Consider the following 12175-nt stretch of genomic DNA (forward strand, 5'->3'; position numbering starts at 1 on the left):
GAAGAGGAGGGCCCAAAGATGAAGTCTTCTAGATGACGCTTCTAAAGGATCAAAGAGAACCAGTGGTTTCAAGATATATTATACCCTGCCAGTCAAAAGACAATCAAAGAGGGCTTCCCTGGTGGCGCAGTGGTTGAGAGTCTGCCTGCCAATGCAGGGGACACGGCTTCGAGCCCCGGTCCGGGAAGATCCCACATGCCGCGGAGCAACTGGGCCCGTGAGCAACAATTACTGAGCCTGCGCGTCTGGAGCCCGTGCTCCGCAACAAGAGAGGCCGCGATAGTGAGAGGCCCGCGCACCACGATGAAGAGTGGCCCCCGCTCGCCGCAACTAGAGAAAGCCCTCGCACAGAAACGAAGATCTAACACAGCCATAAATAAATAAACAAATAAATAAATAAATAAAATAAAAAAAAAGACAATCAAAGAGATAATATTTATAATTGAAACATTAAAGTTTGCTAAAGGCCAAGAAACAAGGTGGTGAAATATAGGATCTGGCAGTTAAATCCCAGAGTAATTTGGGACTGCTGGTAAATTAGAGGATAAATTGGAAAATCTGAGAAGGAATTATCTGCTCTTTTAAATAGGCAGTCAGGGACTTCCCTGGCAGTCCAGTGGTTAAGACTCTGAGCTTCCACCACAGGGGGCACAGGTTCCATCCCTGGTGGGGGAACTAAGATCCCTCATGCCACGTAGTGCAGTCAAAATGTAAAAAAATATAAAATTAAAAATTAAAAAAAATAGTCAGGCATAGAACTACTGGAAGGTTACCTATGGTGGGACTGACTAGCTTTTAGGGGTAAACTGTTAACAGTCCCAAAGCCATCTTTAGCTGCTAGCAATTTCCAATCACTAGAGATCTTCTCAGTCCTACAGTTGTGAAAGTGACTCCACATAAAACAACTGGCCTATAAAAATAAACGAAATTGAGTTATTTGTAGTGAGGTGGATGGACCTAGAGTCTGTCATACAGAGTGAAGTAAGTCACAAAGAGAAAAACAAATACCGTATGCTAACACACACATATGGAATCTTAAAAAAAAAAAATGGTTCTGAAGAACCTAGGGGCAGGACAGGAATAAAGATGCAAACGTAGAGAATGGACTTGAGGACACGGGGAGGGGGAAGGGTAAGCTGGGACAAAGTGAGAGAGTGGCATGGACATATATACACTACCAAATGTAAAACAGAAAGCTAGTGGGAAGCAGCTGCAGAGCACAGGGAGATCAGTCGGTGCTTTGTGACCACCTAGAGGGGTGGGATAGGGAGGGTGGGAGGGAGAAACAAGAGGGAGGAGACATGGGGATGTATGTATATGTATAGCTGACTCACTTTGTTATAAAGCACACCAACACACCATTGTAAAGCAATTATACTCCAATAAAGATGTTAAAAAAAAACAAAAAAACACAACTGACCTGTCCATTCTCTCTTTTCGGCTCGTGTATGGTGGGTAGACTAGGTATTCTCCCTTTACACAGAGAGGAAGAGGGTGACTTGAACATTAAGTCCCTTGTTATCCTGGGCAGTGAGATTTAGTGCAAAGGCCCTGATTGGCGACTTGCCGAAACAGAAAGGACAGTGTTGTCAGAACGTAACAAACCGAGAGTGAAATAATGCCATTTTCAGCAACATAGATGGACCCGGAGATAATCATACAAAGTGAAGTCAGTCAGACAGAGAAAGGCAAATATTTGATACATACACATACACTGTGAACGCGTTTCTCCAAGGTTTATCCCAAGCATCACTGTCCACAGCTGAAGCCAGTATAACCTGTCCATCTCAGGTATCTGGAAACTTTGAAGAAGTTCAAAGTTAATTGACCAACCCAATTTTCCTAACAGTATGATGAGTATGATGAGCTATCCTTAAAGGAGAAAGGGATATTATGGGAAAGGGGAAAGGGATATTATGGGAAAGGGGAAAGGGATATTATGGGAAAGGGGAAAGGGATATTATGGGAAAGGGGAAAGGGATATTATGGGAAAGGGGAAAGGGATATCATGGGAAAGGGGAAAGGGATATTATGGGAAAGGGGAAAGGGATATTATGGGAAAAAGGAAGGTGCCAGGGGTGAAGGCAGGTGGGGAAAGAGGGCATTCCCACCTCAACCATCCAAAGCAGATCATTTAGTGTAGGCCCTTAGCTATTAGCAATGTAGCGGCTAACTGAAATGTTCAGATCGGGAAAGTCAAAGACGCAGCCTCATTATTGATCATCAATTGCCCACCAAATCTCCTATTACTCTGTAAATACCTGGCTGTTCTCCAGAGCAAGCCCAAATCAGAGAAGAAAGGAGACGCAGTACCAGAAAAACCTTCATCTGGCCAGACCCCAAGGCAACATCCGTTCAGGGAACAGGAAGTTGTGAGAGGTCCAGTTGCCTTGTGTTAATATAACTGAAGCCCGTCAGGTGTCTACAATAATCCATCACTTTGGGCAGCCTGGGGAGAGCCTTTACTCTCTATAAGCAAAACCTCCTAAAATTTAGTATTTTATTATTATAGGTACTAACGATTAATAAGGTGAGTAATTTGTATCATTTGAATATTAGCACTGAGCAAAGTTTATAAAGCTCTGAGTTTCTCCAGAAAAACAGAACCAACAGGATGTATGTATGTATTTTTTGTAAGGAATTGGCTCAAATTCATAACATGTGATTATGGAGGCTGAAAAGCCCCAAGATCTTTAGCTGGCAAGCTGGAGACACAGGAGAACTGATAATGTAGTTCTAGTCCGAAGGCCTGCAGGCTCAAGATCCAGAAAGAACCAATGTTTCAGCCTGAGTCTAAAGGCAGGAAAAACCAATATCCCAGCTCAGAGGCAATCAGGCAGAAGGCATGCCCTCTCATTCAGCCTTTTCTATTCAGGCCTTCAGCTGACGGGATGAGGTCCACCCACCTTAGGCCGACAATCTCCTTTACTCAGTTTACAGATTCAAATGTTACTCTCATCCAGAAACACCCTCATGAACACACCCAGAATAATATTAAACCAAATATCTTTTTTTTAACTTTTTATTTTATATTGGAGTATAGCTGATTAACAATGTTGTGATAGTTTCAGGTGCACAGCAGAGGGACTCAGCCATACATATGCATGTATCCCTTCTCCCCCAAACTCCCCTCCCATCCAGGCTGCCACATACCATTGAGCAGAGTTCCCTGTGCTATACAGTAGGTCCTTGTTGGTTATCCATTTTAAATATAGCAGTGTGTACATGTTGATCCTAAACTCCCTATTACTTTCCCCCATCCTTCCCCCCTGGTAACCGTAAGTTCGTTCTCTAAGTCTGTGATAGACCAAATATCTTGAAACCCTGTGGCCCACTTAAGATATGTTTAACCATCACAAACTGCATGATTATAACAATAACATTGTTCTCTTCTCTAAGGTCAAGATACCTTATCTCTAGAACCTGTATGGTCTGCATGAGGTATTGGAGACAGGTTATTTAAACTGCAGAAGAAAAATTATGAATGTCCTTCCTGAAGTTCTTAGATGAGCAGCCATCAGATATGTGGTCTCTGGGTAGGTTTATATGGGAGGCGGAACACCAGTTTGAGTCTGTGTTTCACCAAGATGGCTGTAGGGGGGAACATGAAAAGATGCTCACATCGCTAATTATTAGAGAAATGCAAATCAAAACTATAATGAGGTATCACATCACACCAGTCTGAATGGCCATCATCAAAAAGTCTGAGAATGATAAATACTGGAGAGGGTGTGGGGAAAAAGGAACCCTCCTACACTGTTGGTGGGAACGTAAATTGGTGAAGCCACTATGGAGAACAGTATGGAGGTTCCTTAAAAAACTAAAAATAGAATTACCATATGATCCAGCAATCCCACTCCTGGGCACATATCTGAAAAAAACAAACACTAATTCGAAAAGATGCATGCATCCCAATGTTCATAGCAGCACTGTTCACAATAGCTAAGACAGGGAAGCAACCTAAGTGTCCATCAACAGAGGAATGGATAAAGAAGATGTGGTATATATACACAATGGGATATTTCTCAGCCATAAAAAAGAATGAAATATTGCCATTTGCAGCAATGTGGATGGACCTAGAGATCATCATACTAAGTGAAGTAAGTCAGACAAAGACAAATATTATATGATATCACTTATATGTGGAATCTAAAAAAAATAATACAAATGAACTTATTTACAAAACAGAAACAGACTCACAGACATAGAAAACAAACTAATGGTTACCAAAGAGGAAGGGGAGGTGGAAGGATAAGTTAGAAGTATGGGATTAGTAGATACACATTACTATATGTAAAATAGATAAACAAGGTCCTACTGTAAAGCACAGGGAACTAGATTCGATATCTTGTAATAACCGATAACAGAAAAGAATCTGAAGCTGTGCACCTGAAACTAACATAATATTGTAAACCAACTGTAGTTTTAAAAAAAGATGGATACAGCCATCTTTCTTTAAATCCAGAGCTTCCTACAGGGAAGCTCTGGATTTAAAGGAAGGATTGGACTAAGGAGGAGCTAAGAAAACTTACATAGTATTGTTCTAGATGGGAGAAGAGGCAGTTAGATAAGGGAGAGTAGTTGATAACGTGAACTAATGTAATTTCGTGAGAAGTGGTGAATGGATGAACCATGAGCAGGAAGGGAGGACAGACAGGACAAGGATGACTTAATGAGAGCAAATGGGAGGTAAGAGGAGAGACCAGTTAAATGTGAGGAGCCTCAGACTATATTTTTGAGAGAGGAGATAAGTGTGAGCTCATCAGTTATTCAACAATGTTGACTGGAACCAAGGAGAAGATAATATCTAGGGCTAATTGGAACCACCCATTCTCAGCTTTTAGGAAAGAACAATCAAACTTAGCCTGGACGCCCAATGTCTCATGGTCATCAAGACACCACCCTTTCAAACTACCATCAGCCAAAGTCCACTCATTCCTGGCACTTTCCCAGAACATGTCTACGTCAGAGAAACGAGTAGAAGGTAACTCCACAAGGGCCTGCATTATGCTAGGTCACAGGTTACGAACACCTTGGGTGATCAGAAGTTGAGAGGAGCTGGGAAGCCTGAAGTGGGTTTATACCTAATAACACACTTAGATGCATATGATGACCCATTACTCTGGAGAACAAAGAGAAAGCCCTTGACACACTTATAACTCCACCCTCCTGAGGTATGAAGTGCAGGATGTTATTGTGTCAAATCAAATGGAAGCATTTTGTGAGTCATCTTTAGGACTTCTGAAGTGCCAGGGAGGGAGGGTGTTGTCCACAGGCTAACCTTCAGTACTATTACAGGGTGGTTCCCAAAGTGGGGTCCCCGGGGTAGCAGGATCAGCACCACCTGGGAACTTGTTAGAAATGCAAATTCTTAGTCCCACCCTGGGAGTGGAAGCCCAATAATCCGTGTTTTTAACAGGCTCCCCAGGTGATCCTGATGCATGGTAAAGTTCAAGAGCCACTTTACTTTGTCGGGGGCTACCCATGTGGGATGATTTTAGGAATGCCAAGCCTTCTGGTCAAAATGCTGAGATACTAATTATTCGCTGTTAGAGTTAATTTTTCAGGTTTGAAGTCTGCTATCCATCTGGGAAAGACGAGAGGAATAGCTTCATCTACTTCCCACTTTAGACAAAATCAAACTAGGTAGAGTTACACTTCCAAAAGAGATTTCAAGCGTCAAGTTAAGCACACATTGTTATCACTGGCCAATGCAAGACCTCTCTTGATTTAACTGATTTAATCCATCAATCCCTCCTCCACCATAGGCGACTCTTCTAATGTATTTAATGACTACCTTTTGAGTCCAATGTGAAATGTGTGCTTTTCTCCCCACCCCATCTAAAATTTCACATACATTAATATTTCAGGGGCTTTCCTGGTGGCGCAGTGGTTGGGGGTCTGCCTGCCGATGCAGGGGACACGGGTTCGAGCCCTGGTTTGGGAGGATCCCACATGCCGCGGAGCAACTGGGCCCGTGAGCCACAATTACTGAGCCTGCGCGTCTGGAGCCTGTGCTCCGCAACAAGAGAGGCCGCGATAGTGAGTGGCCCCCGCTTGCTGCAACTAGAGAAAGCCCTCGCACAGAAACGAAGACCCAACACAGCCATAAATAAATAAAAATTTAAAAAATTAAAAAAATATATTTCATATCCCTCTTCCTTTTTTATTTTTCCTTCTTAGCACTAAACACATACGCTGCATTTTACCTCTCTATTTTGTTTGTTTCTTCTTATTAGGGTATAAGGTCAAAAAGGGAAGAGATTTTTGTTTTTAAAATTCATGTATTCTTTAGGCATGAAAACAATATTTTGCTCATAGTAACCTCTCAGTATATACTGGTTAACTGAATGAATGGTATTGTGGCAGTGTAACTAAAGTACCAAATCACTGATGATTCTATTTCAAGTATAATATTGTATAGAATTGACTTCTAGGCTGAAGTCAATTGACAGTGTGGGATAGTCTTGCAGTGCACCTCTTGCAGTGGGCCTCTTCAAATGTGCATGTTCTAGAAAATATGTATTTTTGTATCTGTCTATTCATTCATCCCTACACATTTTTTGGTGGGAGGAGGTTTATTTTGGAATCTTGGCTTGTATGCATGATTTCTGCAGCTTTCGGGGGGGTTGGATTGCTCCCTGAATGGCTTTGTTTACTAAAACATTGGTAAGAGCAGTAAAAATAAAAGATCATTAGAAGAAAAGGTGGTAAGGTGGTAAGGGGGAGGAGATGGTAGGTTAATTCTATGAGTGGGAAAATTATAATAATGGAAAGGGGAGTTGCACAGTTGGCTGGTCAAGTATCAGGAACTCTGGCACTGGGAACACAGGCAGGGTTAGGTGGGGGTCTCTTTAGGTGTGTTGCCAATGTTACAGAGTTCAGGAAAGCATGTGAGCCTGAGACTGTGGGTCCCATTCCTATAAATGCACAGCCTGAGAGAGGCAATCAGACTGATGGGTCAGAGGAAGTAAAGCAAACAAAACAAGGCAAAACTTTTGAATTGGAAGCAGCTTTCCTTACAGGGCAAAAAGATGGTCACAAAAAGTAATAAGGGGATGCAGGCTTAGCCGGCCAGTTTCTTAATACCTGAGCCCTATGTAGGGAAGTTTTCATAGTCTTGGTCTTGCCCTAGGCAGACTGAGATCAAGGTGCCCTGTACCCTCACCGAGAAACTAAGCTGCTTCTTGTAGAAATGACAGTGGAAAGGACCTGGGCTTGGACCACTATAGCTTCAGAGAGTGGGTTTTCTTGGCTTGAAGTCAGGCCAATTAGACATGCAAATTGAAAATATCTATTATTAGTAATGTCTGCACAGAAAATATGTGGGGCTTACAAGGGGAGGGTTGACTAAGCAGTTAAGAGCTCATCCAGGTCCATGACCAGAAGCTCAATGGGCAGTTTGGACTTCGGAAAAACTCTGTCCTGTATCTGGGGATATTTTCCCTTCTCCACCATGTTATACCAAAGAAAGTGACTGTGTTTGGATCATTACCACAGAGCATACGATTGAGATTCTTCTGATGGTAACATGGCTTTGAAATTTTAAAAGGTGATACATCTTGACAAAAGCAAACTTTGAAAAGGTATCGGTAGACATGGTCATAATTTTCAGAATTTTCTGTGCAAGTAGCCACTTGACACGGAATCTTTGGGACCACGAATGGGAGGGTTGTTGATATTGCTTGTATTGGGGGATGTGTCATAGTATGACCAAGTGACTGTTGGAGGAACACATGGACAGAGACAAAATCCAACCCTCTGAGCTTGTATTATAGAATAATTTGGTGGGGGGATCTAAGCAGACATCCGGTTCACTCATGCTTCTGAGCTCTCTCTGCTTCTAGTGGATTTCAATTTCTATTCACTCTCTTCCAAGCAAGCTTAGTGGCCATATTCCTGCATGCAACTAGAACCAGTTTTCAACACCTGGGTGCTAAATAGCTATTGAGAACAATGTTGGTAATAACCTTTCCCCCAGCTGCCACCTTTCTGGTAACTCAGCCCAGCAGCTTAGAATGCTACATGAGAAATCCAATAAATACAGATATACCATAAAGTATGTCAAGTTTTATTCATGGACTTGTGGCCACTTTGAAAGTTAAAAACACAAATGGCCTTTCTCAAAGGCATCATGGTTATAATCGATTAAAACCAATTAAAAATATGTAAATATATAAAAATAAAATGCCACATGACATTGTTAAACTGGGTTACTTCTGTGGTGCTGCTGGATGTCCAAGAGCACAGCTTCTACAGTTCATAGAGGAACGGAGGAGTCACGTTCCTCAGAAGGGAGTAATTGTGTGGTCCATAAAAAGGTGTTGACTGTAGAAAGACAAAGCTGAATACCAAACATCAGCTACTTATTATGAGACTTAAGTTTCAAAACTACTTCAAATGAGCAGGAGGGTTCTCTGAGCTCATACCAATGGGAATGGAACCAGTAAGACTACATAAGGTAAGCTGTAGGGTATGACTTTCTTATGACTCCCAGATATGAACTGTATCCCAGATGGTCTGGGATAGTTCAGATTTTAAGAACAGGAGCAACACAGATCCTGTCTCTTAAAGATTATAGAAAAAAGGGAAACGAAATTCAAGGGAGTCTTGTACATGTTTGAAATTTTGTCTGAACTGGACCCAGTGGGAAAACCCAAATGACTCAGCTCATATGTTTCCTTCAAAGACAGTTTCATATGTTTTCCTTCAACCTTAAGTCAGTCAGTCTCTTCATGAAAGATAAGAAAAATGTTCAAAACTGGCAACCTCTGAACTTATCAACTCTTCCCTTCTATTGCAGTCACTGGTTTCAGACTCCAATATTCAGTTCTGAACATAGTAAAGTGAAATCTTTACTGTCAAGGAAAAAAAACCATAGGGTGAGTAGAGATTTATAAGACTGGCAAGTATAGGGTCTTCCTCATATGAATACCAAGTAAGGTGTGATACAAGTACAAGAGAGAGAATTCAATATAACCCTTCTTTTCTATAACTCTACCACTGAATTGTATGCCATTCAGACCCCAGTGGGGATTTGACCTTACCTGTTCTTCCTTGCCCCGAATACGTTTTTTGATCATAAAATCCCTGACTGGGCACATTAAATGTTGGCCTTTGTAGGCATCCTTACCCAGTGTTCTCTCAAGTGGGCATGGCCACACCTCACGCAGTATCTGTACTGTATCAAGAACCACTGTTAAGCAGGTGGGGATGTGGTTAAGCTACTAATCCTTTCAGTCTTGCTAGAGGGCCCATCACATGAGACACAGGAGCTTTGAAAGGAAAAACGAAGAGAATTAAAAAGTAATACAGAGGCTTAAGATATCATTCCTGAGATTGAACTTTGGGCCCAGGTGTAAATGGGCCTTGCTTTCACAGCTATTACTTTTTGTTTTAAGAATAACACATTAGGGCTTCCCTCATGGCGCAGTGGTTAAGAATCCACCTGCCAATGCAGGGGACACGGGTTCGAGCCCTGGTCTGGGAAGATCCCACATGCTGTGGAGCAACTAAGCCCGTGCGCCACAACAACTGAGCCTGCGCTCTGGAGCCTGCGAGCCACAACTACTGAGCCCATGTGCTGCAACTACTGAAGCCCGCGCTCCTGGAGCCTGTGCTCTGCCACAAGAGAAGCCACCGCAATGAGAAGCCTGCACACCGCAACGCTCACTGCAACTAGAGAAAGCCCGCGCACAGCAATGAAGACACAAGGCAGCCAAAAATAAAATAAAATAATAAAAAATAAATTTAAAAAAGAATAACACATTATCCTGTTCTGTTCAACACCCTCTGCCCCTCACCAAATCCTCGCTGTGGGCTAATAAATTATGGACCCAGAGACTGTTCTCTGTTAAATTAAGAAAAACCATTTCAAGAAGATCTGAACAGGAATTTTTTCTTGAAAACAGTAATAGGTCTAAGGCAAGATTTTCCTAGCATCTCTCAAAATTTATTAATAGGTTTCCAAAGAGCTAATAAAGTCCTATTCCTTTTACTCAAAAGACTACATCAGTCAGGTGGGAAGCTGAGAGACAAGAGCTTACTAACAAACAAAGAATGGCAGAGGATAGTGATGTAAAACAGTGGTTTTCGAGTCATTCTACCTACAATTAAATCTAGGGCTTTCCAGCTGTGTGACATTAGCAACTCATTTAACGTGCCTGTGACCAATTTTCTCAAAGATTAAATAGGGGCGATATTAGTGACTCATGCCTAGGGTTGATAATGATGATTAAAATGCTTGAACTTCATATAAACTTGTGGTTGGCACATAGTAAATGTTCAGTAAATGAGATTATTGTCATTAGCAAGGGCCAAACAGCATTTTTTGTTCAAAAGCTGTTGCCTGAAAGAATCTGTGCTTAGCAAACTTTTACTTCTGTGTAATTCCAATTGGCTTATAAGAAATTATATACTTACTGCTCAAACTATAGCATTTTCTTTTTCTTTTTAAAAATCGGCTGTTGGGTGCTATTTTTCTTTCAATTTTTTAAGTTTCCAGAGAAGAAAGGCATCTGAGGGTAAATTTGGGAGAAAGAACTGATCATTCTTAGTTCAGGCCCAACTACCAATAGGTAGCTTTCTTCGTGGAGCTAGACTGTCTTCAGAGGGTCACATTCTGGTCTGCTCTGCAGCCTGGAGTCCAGCTTACCGGAAAGAATCTTTGCAGGCAAGGGGGAGACCTACAATTTTCCAGTTCTTTTTTCCCCTGGGTCGGCAAACATTTCAGGGTAGGACTTGTAGGAGGTTTTCTAGTTGCAGATCTAAAGCTTCATTTGCCAACTGGCTTTATTAGAAATAAAACTACATTCTGATCTACATCTTCTATATCCTATGACTTATTACTTAACTGATTTCAAATTCAGAGGGGAAATTAGATTATTATTTATTTGACTTCCCAAATTCCAACTCCTCTGCACAGCTCAGAGCCTCTTGAATTACAGAAGAGTGAAAGCCTGTCGATCTGTACGCCTAAGAAACCTTCCTTTTTCTTTTGTGTGTCAGGTGTTGGTGTTCTGAATTAGGCTGAGCAGCATGTCCTCATCATCTACAGGAGAGAAGGTAGAAAGAATCAAAGATCTAGAATTAAGAAGCAAGATTCATTTCTAGCTTTGTAATATGTGTAACTCACTTGTCCCGAGTCTTGACCTCTGAACAGTGAGCTGCTGCCGAGATTAAATAACATTGGTAGACACACTGTTGAGCTAAGAAGCTATATAAAAACAATCATGATTGTCAAAGTCTCTGAATAAATGGTGATAAATTTCAGCAGAAAGCTATTAGTATTTAAAGAAGGAGCCAAACGATGTTTTGGACTAACCTGGGAACCATACACTCCAAATGAAGTTCAGCAGAAATTAATTGATTCTTTGGTTTATAGGTAAGCCAGGAATGAATGACAGCTCCATCACAGAAAACCTGGTGGGAAAAAAAGACCTTTGAAATTTGTGTTCATTGGTCACAACATATTTTATTATATTCAAATTTAAAACTGGCTGTTCCAGTGCCTCTAGAGATCATGATATTTACCCCAATTAAGGTAATTAAAGTGATCTTTGGCAAAGCAGTGGCATTTAACCTCAGGAGAAAACAGAACAAAAACACATGGCATAAGATTTTGAATAGAATTGGCAATTGAGGGACATGACTGAAAGTCTTACTTTCGACTCCTCAAATCAAAGTTTGAAGGAAAGACAAAAATTTCACAGCCTCTTAGGAGAAATAGTGTTCCACAAGGAAAGGATTTTAAAAAAGACAATTATCATGGGGTTTTGAAATAATTTATATAATTTCTAAATTAAAATATATTTTCTCTTTGATCTGCTCACCAAATCCTTGAAAACATTAGCCCAAAAGGAAGACAGCGAGTTAGAAATTCTGCATGTGTGCTACCCAGCTGAGTTTTCTGAACATAAAATGGGTACTCCTCACAGGGAACATGTGAAATACGTTTGGTGATCAGTAAATGAGGTATAATACCCATAATCATATCATCCTGAGTTTAATTCTATAACTTTGTATTTCCACCCAAATTTATTAGCCCTCCATTGTTTATACTATTGAGATTATACTATATATTTTATGTCTATCTTCTTTTTTACCACTTTTTTTCCCACTTCTTCCCTCCCACATGAGGTTCTCAAGTCCTTAAATTATTGTATAAATTTATTAA

The sequence above is a fragment of the Eschrichtius robustus genome, chromosome 11 (genome assembly GCF_028021215.1).
Source record: "Eschrichtius robustus isolate mEscRob2 chromosome 11, mEscRob2.pri, whole genome shotgun sequence".
Lineage (NCBI taxonomy): Eukaryota > Metazoa > Chordata > Mammalia > Artiodactyla > Eschrichtiidae > Eschrichtius > Eschrichtius robustus.